We start from the raw sequence: 20,246 nt of genomic DNA on the forward strand, positions 1-20,246 counted from the left end.
ACACACACACACACACACACACACACACACACACACACACACACACACACACACACACACACACACACACACACACCTTCATTGTCGGATCTATTTCCAGTGGTGACAGGCTCCGTGCTTGAGGGGAAATTATTGTCTTGCTATCTGTAGAGATTGACTGTATGCATTGTGTCCGTGTTAGTGTGTGTCCCTTCTATAATGAAATCCAAAGACTTCTTTGTCAGCCGCAGAGCGAGGATTTCCCATAAGATCTGCTTGAAACTGACATATTTGTTTATGGACGCTTTTTGCACCTCCAAATCCCCTCAAACACACACACACACACACACACACACACACACACACACACACACACACACACACACACACACATGCAAACCCATATTCACAGCTACACCGTCACTTCTGCATAGTCCAATTTATTGCAGTTGATTTGACAGTGTTTACATACGGATAGCTGTGTAATATAATTAGACTAGCAGGCTTCCTGAGTCGGTGTGTAATGAACTTCTCCTGCGGGAGCTGCGACAGGAGATTCAATAAGAATAGCTGCCTTGTTATCCTGTAAATATTGATATAAATATAATTAAGTGTGTCAATGTATTAATTAGTATTGCACCTGTCATAATTTATAGTGCCTTACATATGTGATGACGTACAGCAGGTGAATGTGATCTATTTGGGTGTTAAAAGCTTCTCTGGCTGTTTATAGAAATCTTCTTTTGATAAATCTTTTTTTTTTTTTTTTTTTAATTTGGAAGCAACCCTCCATTGTGACATCCATCATCCATCCAATGCAGCTGGATAAAAAGAGAAATGTCAGTTTACAGTAGCCACTCAAGCTATGAGGGTCGAATGTTGTTTTGACAGGTTGTAGAACCTTAAAGAGGACATATTATTTTCCACCTTTTCAAACAGTCCCCTGTGGTCTAAATGAAACATCTGTGCTGTGCTTTGGTCAAAATATAACATGAATCAAGCACCAGAGGAGGTTTGTGACCCTGTATAAACCAGCTCTCTCAGAACGCTCCGTTTTGGTGTGTGTGTCTCTTTAAATGCAATGAGCCCCCCCTGAGTTTTCCCGGTAGACATCACTCCTTCGCTAGCGAGAATAAAAATGATGGATCTGTGCAAAAGTTTTGCTCTAGGCTGGGGGTGGAGGGGGTGGAGTCCATGGGTGGAGATATCAGGGGATGGGAGGGGGATTTGTTTTACCAGAATCCCACTGTGATGTCACAAGGAGAGCAAATTTGAAACGGAGCATTTTTCTCTGTGTTGTAAGACTTATGTAGACCACACACAAAGGACTGGATGGGTTTATTTCACATTTTGTGTGTCAGTAGACACTCAGGTTACCCAAATAAATGTACAGAAACACTGTACAAGTGGACTTTTCATAATATATGAGCAAACCCCCAATTTTGATCTTAAGACTAAACATTGGACACAATTTTGTCAACTTTTCAGAAGAATGAATACAAGACATGTATTAACATTGTGGGTTCATGAGCCCTACATTTTTTTGAACAATGCAAACCCTGCATCCACTTTGGTTCTTTGTCTGTGCTTTCCCACTCTCCAAACAATGCTTTCAGTGTCTCTAACACAGCTGTTTGGAGAGTGTGACACACGCTCATTAGCATACCATAGAAGAGATTAAGTCTTCTAAGTGGCTATAAGGTGATGCACTTCATACTCATAAAGCAGAGGTGTTCAGGGAAGGATTTTGGAAGTAGAGTTTGCTGCAATTGTAGACTATCTTGCAGCTGTTTTTTTAAGAGATATATTTTGCTTGCTCGAGCCGCAACGTGCTGGATTTGGAAGCAGCCACACACTTTGAAGTCTCAGATTGGTGTTGCTCCTCAAAGTGATGTCAGTTACACATCTCCTGCCTCAAAGCAGAAAATGATGAGCAGATAAGTGATGAAAGTGACCCCTTAAATTTAAGAAATACATATTTGCAAAAGTAAAAATTTATTATCATGAGCAATGATTCATATATTTTCTGTATCAAACAGTGCATGCTCAGCCAGGTGTAGTAGTATAAAAATAAATGAACTGACATGAACAAAAACTTGGGATGATTGCCTACTGTTATTATGTAATAATATGATTAAGATAAATGGGATTAGTACACTTCGTACTGACAAAGTACTTCAAGGTCTGAGAAGCTCTGACTAACATTCAATTCAATTCACAAACTGAAGCCATTTATGTGTTTTTTGGAGGGATACATGCATCTTTTAACGGGAAATAAAATTGTGGCAGATAAAATATCGATCAACTGAGCAAGAACAACATCAGCGTTAAAGGAAGAATGTTCAACTTTTTGATCCAGTAGATGTTGAGCACCAGCATGAAACCAAAACAAACTGCTGTTTGGCGACATCTCTGCTATTTTCTGAAGCCTCCGCTCACCTCCAGCAGCACACATCCAACCCCTCTCCAGTCGTGTTTGTACGGAAGAGTTATAAATTAGAACTCACCATAATTAAGCACTATTAGAGCGCACGCTGCAGACAAAACTGTCCTTTGCTCGAGATGATTGCCTGTGGTCTGCATTGTTGTGTTAGCAGGCAAATGTTAGCACACTTTGGTTAACTCGTAGCTTCATACTGCACATAAATTTACACTTAAAGACGGAGATCTAAACACACTTACATGACATCCAAATAAACAGTGAGTAGGCTATGTTATCCTTTTCTCTAATCCTTGACTAAAACAGCTTTATACACAAGGCCGTTCCAACCAAGTAAACATGAAGTAAACACAGCCTGACAACAACACAGCCAGCAGGACTCAAGCTTCTCACTCACTGTAGACAGTCATGACTCAGAGAGACATTTACAGAGGATATACTTGACTTTTGCTGTATTTATGTGTTAAATGTTGCACTATTCTTTCTTTAAGAGGTTAGCGTTTGGCATGTTTGAGACAATCAGGAAGTTATTGGAATCCGTGTGCAGCACAATTTAAAAACAGATCCATCGTGTTTGATTCTGACTCGGCCAGATGATAATAGCTTAAGATCTAAGGGCCAAACTGGGTTCTTAATCTTTAAGGAGATAAGACATGACTTTTACACTAGCAGCAGTTAAATATTGTGATCAGCTCAGATGGCTGGTTGTAGGAATTGGTATGAGTAACCGGTAAGCTTCAACCTGAATCAGAATGTATGTGTTTGTCATTTCAAACATTAATCAGTGCAGCCTCAGTGCTGTGATTTGTTCTATCCAAAACACCATTTACATTTACAACTTAAAGTAGTAAAAAATATCTTTTGACACCCACCATCGCCAATTACCAATTCCACTGTGTTCCCCCTTTGCATATGCAGTGACGGACCCGAAGTTTCAAAGACCACAGAATTCCCTGGCAGTTTTGTTCTTTGGCAATTTCACCATTTACATTAATAATGCATTTATGTCCAATTAGTCAAAACATGTTGCAATAACAGCCAGCAGCTCAGTGAAACTGTCAACAAAAAAATTGTAGAGGACGCTGGAGCTCAGTAAATTGTTAACAGCAGGATATCTGGCGTGCCTTTCAACACATTGCAAGAATATCCAGACAAGCAAAAAAAAAAAATGCCCCTATCATAACTGCTTGGCTTGAAATGAGTCTTTGAATATAGCTGCTACATCACCACCTCTACATTCAGATCACAAAACATTCACAGTCAAAGCTCTGCCAGTACTGAAGTTGACACCAATGTGTGTCAGCCTTAAATATCTTTTTAAGCTACGAATGCCACACAGGTTTTGATGGGTCCATGTGTTGTCTATGCTGACGCAGAAACATAATTCTCGCTACTAGCAGAAGCGTGTGATTGCTAATGTAACCAGCAGCTGTTTATAGAAGGGACAAGCTTGAACTAGATTCAGCTGATCAGCTTTTTACACCTGGCTAAATGATAACTCAGTTGAGGAGAGTGTTGATTTTACCTCAAATGTTTTTGCTTAACAGATTATAGTATACCCTATGATGGATCCAATGATTACTTTTTGTTGTCAGGAAAGCCGCTTGATTACTACAAATTGCAGTTATTTAAAGCTGACAAAGAATTTCACGAGTCCAAGCCAGAAAAAATTTAGTTAGGCACTCAAAGTTCCAGTGCTTTTTCCTTTCTTTCCTCTTATTTTTGTTTGTTTATATACTTGATTGTTTTTTTCCAGGTTGATTTATTTGTTTAACTCCTGCCAAAAAAAATCTGATTATTTGGCAACCATCTTTACTGTCCTCCAACACTAAGTTGTTGTTTTTTCCTTATTCACAGAGTATGTGGGTTGTGCGGTAAGAGTTACCACAAAAAGTGTTGATCAGATGACCTAGCAGAAGCAGAAAGGTCCAAGGATTGATCCCTGTGGAACTCCATTAAAGTTTAAAAAATGTTGACACGCACACATTTTTTGTGCCATGGACAAGTAGGTCCCAACCCTTTTTCCTTGGAGTGTCTGTAAATGAAATGGCAGCACTAATCCTGTAGGAGTTTGATTGTAATTCTTGGTCATAACATTATCTGGCATGTAAATAAAATGACTCATGACAGATTCATAACTACCGTAGTAATGTCTTTACATTTTAAGCACATCTTCTTTTAAAGTCTGCCATAAGTAATCCTTCCACAGCAGCTTTATGTGTTTGAAAAAAACATCCAGGGCCAGTCGTTTTGTAATTAGCCCTTATTATCTCAGAGTTTATTGCAGTCATTCTCTTCTCGACTTCACTGCAGTGCTCCTTCAAACAATACATTCACATTAGCATTTTGCATTGTCTGCTTAACAAGGTTTGAATGCTTAGTATTCCTCTCTGACTCTGATGATGGAGCAGCAACAGACCAGAACTAGTGCTCCCTATGACCAAGTCTACCTAATGATGAGTGAAGGGGGGTTGCTGTGTGTACTAACTCTCAGGGATCTCTCTTTGTGTGTGACTGTGTGTCTGTCTGAGTTTTTAAGGCACTGCAGGCAGAGTAGCATCTGCCACACTGCGATTGTGCCCGTGGTAGCTGCTGGCAGTCATGTAATTATGAGCTCCTTATTGTTGCCTCTCATTGTTGCAAAGAAGGGTGAAAAAAAGAGGAAGAAAGATAAAAGGCATATAGACATAGGATTGAAGACCACCAGAGATGCTGGAAGGATCCTGTCTTTAATTAAGTCTTCGTTTTAATTGGATTTTTTTTTTTGTTTTTATATACTTTTCTGTCTAACGCTATCAACAATTCTTCTGTTTTCTTTTTTATTTCTCATCCAAAAGCTTGTGCTCTCGGCCATTGGCACCATCTGTTCTGATCACCCTCCATTCAGTAGCTCTCTCCTCAAATTTCCTCCTCCTTACATCACATGCGAGGAATCAAAACACGGTACGAAGGAAGGTAAAAGGAGGACTGTTAGCGAAAGGGCTTACAGGCAACTCATCTCCCAGTGAGCTTTTTTCTCTCTTCTCCTTCTCGTTCTTCCTCATTGGTGTAAAAGTACAAGGCTGACAGAATGTTCAAAGTCTTCAGGATCAAAGATGAGCACTCTGCTTTTCTGAGTGATGGGGTTGGGATTGGATCCAGAGGGTTAGCTTGTGTCAGACCACATCATGCCTTCTCTTCATGCTATCCCCAACTGTCTGTCTTCCTCCTTCGTTCCCCTTGTTCTTCCTCTCTTTTGCCGACCCTCTCTACATGTTTACTGTATCTATCTCTCTCCCCCTTGCCTCTGTTTTTTATTTGATGACTTTCTCTCTGCAGCTGTCGCTCACTCTCTCTCTACACCGCTCCACTTCTTGCTATCTTTCATCCTTGGCAGGTGCATCTCTCCTTATTCTGCCTCCTCTCATCCATCCATCTCCTCTTCCCCTCACTGTCATTATCCGTCCAGTTTTATCATTTACGCAGTTTTTTTATCTCCCTCCTTCACTCTCTCCCTCCCTCCACCAGCGCCTTCCTCTCCTCCATCTCTTTCATTTCCCATGGAGACCTGAAACTCTGATGGCTAGTCTAATCGGCTGTAGCAGTTCAAACATGGCATGACTTCATTTTCGAATTGATGGTTAATGATAAATCAAAGCCACCATTTTATTAAAGCACCAGAAGGAAGCTAAGACCTTGAGCATGCATGCACATGCCTTTTGGGTACATTCACATTGCAGCTTTTTTCTCTAAAGTCTAGATGGGAGCTAGAGCACTTTTGAATATCAAACTGCTCTGAAGGGAATTAACAAATCATTTCACTGCTCCATGTTTGATCAGCAACTGAGAAGACAATGAAGAGTGAAAGGGGCGATTAACAACATGTTTGTGCATGTGTTCTGGCTGTTCGGGTCACAAGTGGACAGTTCTAACCACAGCTGTTCACTTGTTGCTAGATCATGCTCTCAAAATGCCTCTCCAGCGACCCCTTGTCATCAGATCTTACATCCCTGCCTCATATGCAAATTAACACGGAGCCTATTAGTCTTACAACTCTGATGAACTTCTCGCAGGTCACCTCTACTGACTGCTTCATTCACAGCATGCGGAGACTGTTATTGTGAATTATATCAGAGACAGATCGCCTAGTCTGGGACGGAGCATGGTGCACTGATAGACATTTTATCTGCTTGTCCCCTCTATGAAAAATATTCATAGTGAGACCACTCTGCTGGTTGTTTGTTTTGTGCTGGCTGTGTGGTCCTGTGTTTCTGCAGCCAGTAGGTGTGGCTGGTCGCCATGGATTCAGAACACCTGGGCCTGTTTTTCCCATTCAGGCCCAGCTCCCTTATTGTTGGGAGACAGGGAGAAGATGAGACAGAGAGAGAGGCTAGCCACGCTCCTCATTTCTTTTATTTCTTCACACAACACCTCGCTCAACAATCCTTAACTTATGCAAACACGAGATGATTTTCAAGTCTTTAGAAATGTGGGAACCACAGACACTGTTTTGAACATTATAATCCTCCTGACGCACACACACTAGACAATTCGGCCAGACCTCGCCACCACACACATTCTGATTGTAGTAGCGATTCCACAGACACGAGATCTCACAGAGAGTCGAGTGATCATACGTGACAAACAAATATGGAGGACGGTCGACATCATCAGCTCGCTGTTTGGTAGGTCTTCATGAGACACTATAATGTATATATTAAGGAATTTTGAAGGATGTGTTCACCCTGTGCAAATGGTGACCAACAACTGTTGTAACTTACTCTAGCTATAGAAAAAGACAAAAGCCTGTTTATGTTCTTGGAAACTACAGCACATGTAACAAAAAATAACATCAGAAGTTGGTTAAGTGACCCTTTAACAAACACTGTTGGCAGCAACAGATCAGGAAACGGTAACAAACATAATTTTTGTTTTGTTGATATGAAATGATTTTGGAAAACAATCTCAGCCTCGTAGTTCTCACAATGTCACTGTTGTGGTTTATGACACTCTCTCTTTCTCCACTGGTTCTCATTACTGAACACAGCATGTTGCCAATAAAGTGGAAAAGCATGAAATCTTTTTTTTCAATTGAGGCGATATGCTGTATCCTGTGTGGTTATCTTCTGTCGACAGACCCGTGTCTCACAGCTGCCTCGTCATACGAGTTGGCTTGTTACACTGAAGGCACTTAATGAGGCATCAAGGCTGTGTCCACACGTATGCAGACGCACTCAGAGATATGTTTTTTTGCTCTGATTGAGTGCTCTATCTACACTGAGCTGTGGGTCCTACCACTCTAAATGTTTTTTGAAATTCTTCGTAGTTTGTATATTTGATAAGAAGAGTGAACATAGAGTTCCCCTTTTTACGTCCCTATTTCCAAATGATGTGTTTTTCACTCAGTTCTAAAAATGATTTTCTGATCTGTTACTGCAACAGTACAAGTATGAGTAATTTGATCTAAACCTGCCCCCAAGGCTTCCACAGAGCTGGCCAATCAGAAGAAAGTTGGAGCAGGAGTAGGGGGGCCTTAAAGAGACAGCAGCCAATGAGAATAATGATATGACATCATTATTTTTCTTTATTAATTCTGCAATGTTTTGAATTTGGACTGCAGTACCCATTTTAAACACTAGGTGTCAGAGTTACATATTGCTCCTTTAACTGCGGTTGATACATTTTCTGAGGCAGTAACAGAATGTATAAATGTACCTCTGTATTTGTGTAAACACGCTTTGAATTTTTTTCAAATAAAGAACTTCTCTTTTAGTCTCTCTAAATTAATAAGAAGACATTAAAATATTAATTTGAAGAATAAAAGATCAAATGATGTATCATTGTCGAGCAAGGCACCTGAATCCAACCACATTTCCGAGAAAACATCATGTTAGTTTTGTGCAAACGCTCCTCTTAAATCTGCCAACGAGATGACACAGGAGATGTCACAGTTGTTAGCATTAACGTCTTTGTGGTCGTTTCAAATGATGAGAAGTCTCGCTGATATGAGACATGTAATAGCGTTGTTGAATACATGTAATTATGGGCACAGATGAAAGGCTCTACACACCCACAGGCACACACACTACCACACACACAAACACACACACACACACTTATACGTCCTCCCAAACTACTGTGAAAAACGAGTTGCCGTGTCTGAATCTGACTCTGACATTATGAGAACACCAGGTGCTCTGAGCAATAGTTCTTCCTCCCTAATGTGCCCCCTTGAAGTGTGTTGTTCTATGGAAGTGTGTTGTTCTATGGAAGTGTGTTGTTCTATGGCTGTGTGTGTGTGTGTGTGTTGGTGTGTGTTACCATTTGGAGGAGGGGAAATAGGCTAAAAGATATGATCCCCGAACAGTGAAATATCTGTTTCTTGGGGTAGTGTTGATACGACGCAGGTAAGGTCAATCAAGAATCATAAGGAGTATGTGTGTGTGTGCTGCTCAAGTCGAGTGTGTGCTGCATGTTTGCATGTGTGCAGGAAACACTAGTTTGTGGAGAGGAAAATATCAGCCACCTTTGTGTGCACTATTCCCCAAGGCTGTCTCCCTTTTCTGTCTGTCTCCCTCTTTCCATCTTAACATCTCTCACCGTCTTGAACACTTTGAAATGCAGAGAGCGTCGGTGAGGACTTTGGCTAAGCCTCGGCTTGATGCTGCCTTGCAGATAGGGCGAACCTTTAAAGAGCTCGGGAAATAGCAGAGCGCTGAAGGCAGGGGAGTGAAGGGGAGGAGGCAAGCAGTTGGGATCAGACCGGAGTGGAGCCGGAACTCAGGGGTGAGACGTAAATAAATAGGGCCGGGCTGAACACAGTGAAGTCCAGCTGTGCTGCTGCAGGAGGAGAGGGAGGTGAGGGGCGACTGTGGAGTCGCTGTGAAGAGCTTAAAACTAAAGAGACAAATAATAAAAGGACAGGTTAAAGCCTCTTGGAACCCTAAATCCACAATAGACCTTCTCCCCAACAGTCTGAAAGTATAGCTCTTATAGTATTCCAAAAACTAAATAAATTTTTCTAGTTTTTTCATTGATGTTTTTCAACATTTTGCTGATATCTGGGTTGAATTTTGCTACATATTAAAGAGCAGTAGCCAACTGAGTCATCATTTGGCAGTGAATACACTTGCACAAAACTCCTGAAAAACTCTCAGGACAAGGTGCATGTGTGAACACAAACAGCCACATTTTTCACTCTGACTTTACCTCGAGTTTCTCCTGCCAGTCCCCTCTAGTATTTTTTTCTGCATGAAGTCTGAGAGCGCTGATGTGAGAACGCAGGAGGATATTAATCAGTAGAGAATTCACCTGGAGCGAGTGGGAGGGGGTGGTGACATTTATCCCCTGCGATTGGTGCACGACCACAGACTGCACGAAGGTCTACACACGACCATGCACGTCTTTAAACACCTGCATTCTGTTTTCTGTTCTGCAGTGTGTTCTTCTCCACTCTTTTGTTCATGTTGCGATCAGGAGGATTTCAGGAGCAGTCTTCATGAAATTCTCGAGAATAATGTGAAAACAGCTCTACTGTTAAATCTGCACTGATTGTCACACACACCATTTCTTGTCTGAAGAGCAAAATTACACATTTTGAACCACGCTATGAACGTTTTTAATTTCTTTGGCTGTAACATTTGTGGAAGTGTGATTACAGTTAACTGCTTCTCTCCGTATGAGTGGTGGAGTTTGTTGGTCTCTTGGCTCTTTAATATTTATTGGTGAAAGGAAGCAGGGATTGTTGCTTCTCTGATCTGATGTGTCCACTGATAACGATGTTTCTCGCTTTGGGAGAGCATAGATTACGTCTGTAAACAAGACAGCAGGCCTGCCTCTCTCTCAACTTCCTCTCGCTCCCAATGTGATTAGGAGTGTAATGGGGACATAATAGCATGGAGGACAGAAGTGGTGCTCATCTATACACCCCTCCTCCACTTCCTCGCTCCCCTTCCTTGTATTGCTCTGACTATAATTCCGTCTGTCTCTGCTTCTGCTCTGGGAAATACAATCAGTGTATAAGCCATTGACAAATTCCCATTATATGCAATTTCATGGGCGTTAAACCCATTTGAAATCAGAATGAGCCCCTGAATAAATGCATGCAGCTCCCCCAAATGAGCTAATTATGATTTTATTTTTTTCTATATTTACTCCCATGAAACCCAGAGGACAGACGTCTTTTCTGGGAATGGAACTGGGCAGGAAAATGAGAGACACATCTCAAGAGATGAGTGCACGAGATAGCAGCAGTGGAAGGAAAAAAAAGAAAATGGCTTTTTGACAAAAGAGTTGTCTCAGGCTGAGGTTTCTGACAAGCATCCCATTCTGCAGCTCAAATTTGCTCAACCATTAAAAGCCTTTTTCAACCCTTGACTGTAAATTAGATTTCAACTCCATGCTATTTCCGGAGTTTCTAAGGCCACAAAGATTTAATAAGTTCTTAATAAGGACATATTGGTGAGTCCTGTTTTTTTGTATTTTGTTGAAAGTAAAGACTCAAACTGTGAATAAAGCATCAGCTATGAATGTAGAGTACAGTTACAGAACTTGCCACCATTGCTCCCAGTCTATGGGGTAGTGTAATTACAGGTTTGAATCTACCAAACATTTATCAAACATTTGTAATATTTATATTGAGAAAAATGTTATCAACCATGCTTATTTATGTATATCATCTATACTACGTGAACCATAAATTGCTCCTACCAAGCCAACCACGACCAGTTTCTTCTTTGAAATGCTGCAGCCATGTTAAATCAGTTCTTCTGTTTGTTCCATCGGGACTTTGAATCAGGCCAGGGAGCATTAGAACAAAAAACAATTCCATAATTCATAAAGTTCCTGAAGTTCTGGCCCCCTATATGCATGAAACGCATGCTGGCCCTTGGATTATTTATAGCTTTATTTGCATCTCTTGCTTCTGTTTGCTGTGCAACACTGCACTTAGGTTAATGAAGTTTCTGCAGAGAGATTAGCGGGCAGCTCTGAACGGCCTTCAGTCTCTTTAGCAATAGGTTTGAGCAACAGTCATTGAGTTACTGGTTCTTCATTTATTCTTAGACGGATAACTCCGGCTCTCAATTCAGAAAAAGTGCAACAGCAGCATCATCAGTCGTTGCTGCTATAAACTAATTACATACATCGAGATATGATTATTCCGCTAAGCATCAGGACAGTAAGGGCCACTTTTGACATAATGGTCCATCTCCCTAAAGGACAGTTTGATGATATTGGCTCTCTGGTCTATAACTTAGCTCGATTACAGCATCATTCCAATAAGGCGGCTAATGCCTTCGGGCAGTTTCAGGGCCTGTCTGCTCCGGTTCAAACGTTGAGATTGAGAAGACGGAAAGTGGCACTCCCAGCGGATCCTCTGGCCCGCTTTCATTGAAAAAGCAGAGATGGTGATGTTATGGGAGTCGTTTCTAGAATAGACCTTTACCAAATTGACACTGACATTTCTGGTAAAAGCAGCTATGGAAGGATATTAATCTTTAACCACTGAGTGAGCCCGATAGCACCACGTGCCACCGTTTGTACGACTCAGTCCTTCACATTTCTCCATTTCAGCTTCTGATGACATCATAAAGACTTGGAATGATACAAACAGGAGTAAAGGACTCTGTGAACCTCTGTTTGTTTGTATTACTAATTAATAATAATAGCATCTGAAGGTCTCTCAAACTGTTTACATTGCAGTATTGGATGTGCAACTTCGACTTTGTTTTCTGAAGAATCATTAAGCGACACATAACCACTCCTTCCTGTTGGTTAGCAAGGCCAACCAGGGAAGGAAGGTTCAACAGTAACTAGCTGAAAGGGGGCATATCGCCACCTACTGTAACGGAGTTGGACAAACTTCTGTCAATGAATGGATTCTCCCTCGGTACTTGTACCCGTAGCTCGACTTAATTGTGCCACATTTTTCAACTTTGACTAAAATTCTGATAACACTGCTGGTTGATTGCTAATTTTCAAAAAGACAGTTTACGGTGTTGCTGCCTTTTTTCATTTTTCTCCTCAAATCTTGCTACTTTATTTATTTATTGCCTGTTTAATGCAGCATTCTTGCAGTGTGTGTTGGGTTTTAAGAGCTTTCTGTCAGATGTCATGCATCCTTTGGGCATCTTCGGGCACAGAATATCGCTAGAAGGCAACAAGAGGGGACACGATAAGCTGCTGCCTTAATATACAAGATTCATCCTTCCAAACACTGACAGAAACCATTGAAGAATCTGATACTGTTGGGAAGTTAGATGAGTCTAACCGTGTGCATTTTGTACATAGCAGTATTAATCAGTGATGGAGTACCAACACAGACATGAGAATCATCTTTTCTCTTCAGAAACAAAATGTCCTGACTTTGGATGATTGTTCTCGACCACGTTGAAGTTGAGAAGAACGATAAGCTCTTGTCTCCATCTGTTCCAACATGAAGGGTCAGTGCTTCGGGTAATGATGAAGAGACAATGATGATGGAGCACATAGAGTGAGGTGTGGAAAAAAACGTGTCACATCAGTTTTACTAAGTACATTAGAAAGTCAGTGCAGTAAGCTGTAATCAGACAGTGTGGTAGTGACAGCATGCAGGAATTAAAACCCACCTGTTGAAAGGTTTGCAATGACAAAATAAAGCAAGTTAGATGTATTTTTGGTAAAACATAAAGAGTAAAAACAAAAAGATGAAAATAATTTGGATGCACTTCGTACCTGGAACAGCTGTAGATCAAAACTGCCTAAGGCCCCGTGTCCACCTAGCGTTTTTTTTTCTGAGCGGCAATTGTTTTCAATGAGTAGAGAGCCTTTGCAGAAGAAAGCCGCCACCTGGAGAAAATTTGCAGCACCCAGCGTTGTTTCTTCCAAGTTCTCCCCCATTTTTGTGCAGCCGCTCTGAGCGCTCAAGTTGAAAATCTTTCAACTCTTCAGAAAGGCGCTGTTGACTTCACCAGCGCACTTTTCCAAATGTATGATTTTCCCCGTAGTTTTGTCACCTAGAGATCGTGTCTTGTCCCCACATCCTCTTTGCTCCGTGTCTGATTGGGTCATTCAGTAAAAAACATTAAAAAAAACGCTAGGTGGACCCGGAGCCTAAGATGCTAATGGATATTCTGTGTGTATATTCTTTTTTGTACTTTGAGTTTTAAATAAACTTTAAGCAGTTGTCGGAGAAGTTATCTTGAAGTTCAAGAAAAAAACTTTTCCAAGACATACTTTCTTTCCTTGAACAAAGCGCAGCTGTTATAAAGTACGAGCTATAGGAAAGTTCAGCCTCATGTTGACTTAAAAAAATCGGTTCAATTAGCAGCTCTGCAGCTTCTCCCCGATTATTATTTTTGGACCAGCGTGTTCCTTTGTTCTCTTTGGCTCGCTTTTTCTGTTTTTTCTCTGGAGAATAGTTTTGATGAGTGTAACAAAGAGAATTAAATATGAGTGGCATGTTGGCCAAATACAAAGAGAACAAAGTGGGACAAAGAAAAAAACACACAAACCATCAATGAAATCACCAGGATGCTTTGCTTGATTCCTGCTTCCAATGAGATCTCTGTTAGTTCAACCATGACAACTTTTTTTCAGTTCATGGTTTCAACCGCTCTTAAATTCAAGTTGGGCGGTTCACTCTGTTTGTAAAGAAGTGGATTGGCTTAAGTCTACATGTATGTGTGTGTGTGTGTGTGTGTGTGTGTGTGTGTGTGTGTGTGTGCACTCAGTAGATTGGCAATCTAGTGAGGAAGTGAAGCTTGAGGAGAAAATAGCCGGGCTGCATGAAGGAAAAACTGTCAGGAGTCATTTAAAGACATTCATTTGTGTATTTCTCCACAAACAGAAGGCATTATCAACCATTCTCTTTCCATATCTGCTACATCTGTCTTTAATGCACTTTTGTTTTTCTCCCATATAACATGGTCTGCACACGTCTGCATGGTCCTTTTTGTAATATTGCCAAACAGTGACGATTTTGGAGTCTGTTGGGGCCCGAGGCAAAAACATTCACAGGTGGCTCCTCCACGCTGCGTTCATCCACATTATGTTATAAACAATCTGACACCGACACATTTTTTTAGTTGTAGTTATGCATTAAAGTGTCTCTTGTCCATACTTAGGGCTAAGCATCAATCAGTGATTTACTGTCATATGAGTGAGTACTGTAAGATGGGGCCCCTTTAGGGAGGTTTCCTACTGTCATTGCAAACGTTGCACATTTGGAGCCACTGCTGGGGTTTGAAGTGTATCAGCCCTTGGGGGCCCCTACTGGTCTGGGGCCCCAAGCAGTTGCCTTGCCTTGCCTGTTGACAAGCAGCGCCAAAAATAGCAGAAAAGACTGACTACAGCAGGAAGCAGCTATCGTCACTGTGCCGTTCTATTTTGGATGAAATAAGTTTATTTTCAAGTGTTTCTCCCCGAATCATGACTTCCAGAAGTGTCCCAATAATGTGAGACAAGTTGCACGTCTCACTTTGTGACTCTATTTTTTTTTTGTTGGGCTAATTCATTATTGAGCCAATTCAAGCCAAAAGCAGCGTCCAGCTAAGTTAGACGATACACAGCTCTGCAGGAGAAAAGCAATCCATCAGGCAGCCATCAAAGATGCACAAAGCCAGCATCTAATGAATCACCACACTGGAAGACTTCCTAATCGCAGCGTAGCAGAGTACAGACAGCAATAATGATTGATGACTTTACTTCTCAACAGCAAGGATTTCTGTTGGATTCACAGTCGGTACATTAGTCAAAGAGTGTCAGGATTTTTTTAAAGGAACAACCATGAAGAGTGCTACTGTCCCCCTTATTTCACATTGTTGCTGTGACTGTACAGGACGATCACTATGTCTCACTTACACCTCTGCAGTTGATGTATATTTTCTCTGTTATCTCAAGACCTCATTTTGTCTCGGGAGCTTTTCAAAACTGAACCTCTCCTTTTGAGCAGCGTGTCATAATTTGTGTTATCTGAGGAGAGAATCTGCTCTAAAAGACGACCAGCCCCCACACGACTTAAGAGGACTCTTGACAACGCTTCCAGTGTCGTTGATTTAAAAATAGATCAAACGCTGACGCTTGTTTTCAGGCCTTTTTTGAGGTCTATTCCCTTTAGAATTTCAAAGTTTACGTCCTTCATATCCGTACAGCATCTTTTCTATTTTAACAAAGGAATGCTGAGATTTCCAATCATTGGCAGCCTGTTAAACAGTGTTAAAATCAATTTGACATTCAGGACTTTTAGTTTGATTTTCATTTGAGCCTATCACTTAAGCCTGATCATTTTCAAATCAGAGAGAGAGAGCGAGAGGGAGCATTATTAAAAACAGAAAGGAAAAGAGACAGAGAACAAGGCGGCTGGTAGTGAAAAGAGGAGTCAGTACGTCTGCAGTTTTGATGAAACAGGAGCAATATGGAACAATGTGATGTCAGGTTGGAGGCAGTCTTAAAGCTTGATCCTTATCAAATGAAAAACACCAAGTTTGATATTCAAAAGTTTCCATTCTGGGATCTATTATTGTAACAGGAAAATTGCACAGGCTGCACAGTGTTTTATATTCTTTCTAATGCTGCCCACATGAGACTGAGCAAAAACAGATGGAACCGTATCTTTAGGAGCTAACGTGACCTCTAAGGAACGCAACACTCGCCAACCTAGAAATAGAAGCTACATGGACCTCACTAATTATTCCGTTTATATCCCTAGGAAATGTTAATTATGCACATTATTCAATTTAAATGAAAAAAAAACTCTCTTAAAGAGGAAAACACACAGAGGAATATTCATCCACAGTGTTCTTATATTCGCATTGAGATGTTTCAAGAACTTAGGTTTTTCTACAGGATCCATAAGTGCATGCAGTTTTGCATGGGAGCGGCTGTGGCTCAGTGGTGGAGTCAGCTCTCTACTAGTAGGTCTGGGGTTTGATCTACAGCTCCTGCAGCTAAATGGGTACGACACTTAAGCCCAAATTGCTCCTGCTTCTTCATCAGCGTTTATACTGATGGACAGCAGCCTCTACCATCAGTGTGTGAATGTGTAGCTGTGACCTGCGGTGTAAAAGCGTTTTGAGTCATCAGAGGACTGGAAAAGCGCTATACAAGCTTGAGGATGCTCTGTGCATTCCCTGTTGCTGACTTCCTGTCCAGGTCAAGCTGCTCAGCTGTTCAGCTTGACGTGTACTTGCAAAAGACTCTGCTTTTATTTGGAGCGGAGCAGTGAGGAGCGGCTCTGCTGGCAAGCGCCCGAGATGGACAGTGGCGTGCGCAGCGGAAACACAAGCATCAAGGCTGCGATCAGCTCCTTAGTACTCGGCACAGAGAGAACGCAGCACACACCGTTCCTGTGGAAACTGCCAGTCAGTGTGCTGCTTCAGCATGATGGCAGTTCATAATGATCCCGGTCACATTTCTAAGATCTCATTTTTCAGTCCTCCAACTGTGCTCATGATGAGGTGTGAATTGTGAATGACTTTCAGAACTTGCTAGTTTTTAGTTTTTTGATCTCTTCCTCTTGTCCTCAGAAAATGGCTTTTGGAAGAGCTGCCAATCTGTCCCTCTGTGCCAAACAATAAAGTCCGCCTTTTTCGGCTTGCTTTATAATTAGTCCTCCATGAATAGAAGTGAAACGTAAAATCTTTATCGCTTCGGACAGTTTTGAACTTTTTGAAAATGGGCTTAATTGGGGCCTAACTCTGTTGCCATATTTTCAAAAAGGAGGACAAAGAAACCCAGCGGAAACAGACATATCCACATGAAAGCAAAGCGCCTCTCTTTGATTCTGCAACTACATCGAGCCGAAAAGGAAACCTTCTGAAAACTCTGTTTATTTTGTGTTAACCGTGTTTGATATGAACTTCTCTGTTGTCTTTTAAACTGAGTTTTCTTTTTACCCATAGCACTCCAAAGTAAAAAGGAAAAGTCTTTGATTAAGGTCCCCAGATCTATCATGTACATAGTCCGTTCTAAACCCCAAGTTGTCTGAAACAGTAGGTTGGTCGGAGGCTGGAGTCCTCCAAGTGGGCAGCCCAGGTTTGAATCCGACCCGTGGCTCTTTTCCCACATGTCGTTCCCCTCTCTCTCTCTCGCTCCTGATTTCTGACTCTCTTCCCTGTCCTGTCTCTCTATTAAAGGCATAAAAAGCACAAAAAAAACCTTTAAAAATGAGTGATGACTGGCTGTGAGTGGGAGTGTATTTAGCTTTTGCAAATCTGTACCGGTGCTGTCTCTCTGACTCTGAGGAAGACGAAAGCAAATACTGTAATGCAATCATTGTCATATCATTAATATATGCCATTCATCTGAGTAAAACATAAAACATGTTCTGTCTGATTCAGTCACAGTGACTCACAGGACGGCAGTTAGACACATACTGTAGGTTGACATCTGGCTGTTGGGGGGCCGATAATTCATATGTATTATATTGAAGTATTTAGAGTCTGTCAGCTCAACTGTCCTCCTCCTCCTGCTCCTCCTCCTCCTGCTCCTCCTCTTCCTCCTCCTCTGTGTCCTCTGGTCTCAGCAGCAGTGCTCTCGTCTCCACACAAAGCACAGCTCGCTCCGCCTTTCACTCCCTCAGGACAAACCTCAATGTTGTCCTCCGTCAAACTCCTGAGCACACATGATGTGTGAGACAGAATTAACCGACTCCAATGCTTCAGTCTGTTCTCCAGAACACTCTGACATTTGAATATCATGAATGAATGCACAATTTACAACCACACCTTGCAGTGTGACATTTACAGCTGTGGATATTTTTTTAAATTCTTCTATTCTATTTTTAAATGCACGTCTCATGTGGATCGTCTTTTCTGTCAGCAGTATGTGGCTCTCATTCATTTTTTGGCACATTTTTTTTCTATCTGATTTTATTCATTCGTAAACAATGTGCACAACCACTTAAAAAGCAGTTTTCTGAGTATCAAATATGCATACGTGAAACGTGATACATACAAGCATAGATCTGTTCTGTTAAGTTTGTAGGTTGTTCAGCTCTGGAGGGCAACAGCTGGTAGCATTGAAAGTAGTTAAACTGCATTACTAAAAGGGATACTTCACCCGTTAATACATGAATCTGTTTTGACATTGGGTCATATGTGTAGTAGAAATGTGAAATAAATTTTGAAGTTGTTGCCTTCTTGACTGTAAAGTAGTTTGACACAAGTGTCTTGGAAGGTGATAGGAAGGCAAACTCAGCAGATGACGTTTTTCCAGAGGTGAGCATTTATTTACAGTGATCATCCCAACACGTGTTAACTTCATAAAACAACAAAAGTTCAATGAAAAATCTGATAAATTAACACATATCAGATTAAGGAGCGCGTTAAAGGCAGCACGTCCTCACCTCTTTCCCCGCAGGAACTAATGTCTCCTCATTTTATAGACTGCCCCATTAACAAAATGGTCGAACCTGGGTTAAGCACAACTCACATAGGGAGTTTCACTTTTCTCTTACTGCAAAGAAATACAAATAAACCCTTACCTGTAACATCAGATCATTTACTCAACTAAATGAACTTCAAATACTTCAATTATATTTTACCCGTAACTTACATAAGAAAAAAACATTTCTCAGAAAACAAAACCCCCTCAGATGGTCTGTCCCAGTGATGTCAGTGATGACATCATCAACTCTAAAATGAGGGCGGGATGCACGACCATTCAAAAATACTGCCAGGTTTCTAATGATACAAAGCTTAATGCAAATGGATGAAGTATCCCTTTAAGGCGACCGACTTACACTATTTTATTTTTTAACAGAAAAATGACACTGAGCTGCACGGTGGTGCAGTGGTTAGCTCTCTTGCCTCACAGTGAGGAGGTTCCTGGTTAGAATCCCCCTCTGACAGGAGCCTTTCTGTGTGGAGTTTGCATGTTCTGCTTGTGCATGTGTGGGTTCTCTCCGGGTACTCCGTCTTCCTCCCACAGTCCAAAGACATGCTTGTTAGTTTAATTGGAGAGGTCAGGTGTGAATGTGAGTGTGTCTGGTTGTCTGTCTCTATATGTCAGTGATTGACTGGCGAACAAGCCCCCTGCGAGAAAAGCAGTAAAGATAATAGATGGAGAAAAATGACACTTTAAGAAGTTGGTTTTCAAACCATCATCCAACAAATCCAAAGTTATTTTACAAGATATCTTTTTTTTTTTTTTTTTTTGCATCTGAAATGTGTTTATGTCGATAGACGTCTGAGCTTCCTGTTTGCCTGAATTCTGAGTGACCCTGATTGAATCATGAAATATTAATTTAATCAATTTCAGACTGAAACAACGCAATCCTGGGCCTGTTTGTGTGTGCCTGTGTGTGTCTCTGTGTGTGTGTGTGTGTGTGTGTGTGTGTGTGTGTGTGTGTGTGTGTGTGTGTGTGTGTGTGTGTGTGTGTCTCTGTGTGTGTGTGTGTGTGTGTGTGTGTGTGTGTGTGTGTGTGTGTGTGTTATTAGTATCTGTGAGACTGTTCAGGTTTGTCTTTAACAGTTATTGACCCTTTTTATTTAATCATTTTACTTTTATTAATTTCCCTGTCAGCCAATGAGATCAGAGTATTCCCCCTCTGTCGTTGAGTTGTATAGTTTTTGTTTTTGAATGCAGCAGACGTCTTTACCGTGTCCTCGATCAGAAAGTGATTCTGATTTAAAGAAAACTGTCAAATGTTTCTCTTGTAGAGAAGAGATGGTAACATTAGACAACTTGTTTTCATGAACTTCTGACTTTAATCAGAATATGTTCACATGGTTATGAAGACACTTTTTGGTTTCTTAATACTTTAGAAATGGGGTGAAGATGGTTTTGAGGAGAGCGATCTTCCACAGCATTCGTCTTCTGTTGGCGACTTTGCTTCTTTGATTATTTTTTATTTGAATCATCTTGTCTT

The 20,246-nt window shown here is 41.2% G+C and overlaps 1 protein-coding gene and 1 long non-coding RNA gene across 2 annotated transcripts in view; both read left to right on the forward strand.

The window, feature by feature from the left end:
* LOC132979843 (uncharacterized) overlaps positions 1-20,246 on the forward strand; it is a 700,158-nt gene that overhangs the window by 319,656 nt on the left and 360,256 nt on the right. The window lies entirely within an intron of this gene.
* Positions 1-20,246, forward strand: part of lsamp (limbic system associated membrane protein) — a 347,849-nt gene that overhangs the window by 116,554 nt on the left and 211,049 nt on the right. The window lies entirely within an intron of this gene.

The sequence above is a fragment of the Labrus mixtus genome, chromosome 9, assembly GCF_963584025.1.
Source record: "Labrus mixtus chromosome 9, fLabMix1.1, whole genome shotgun sequence".
In the NCBI taxonomy this organism is placed as follows: Eukaryota; Metazoa; Chordata; class Actinopteri; order Labriformes; family Labridae; genus Labrus; species Labrus mixtus.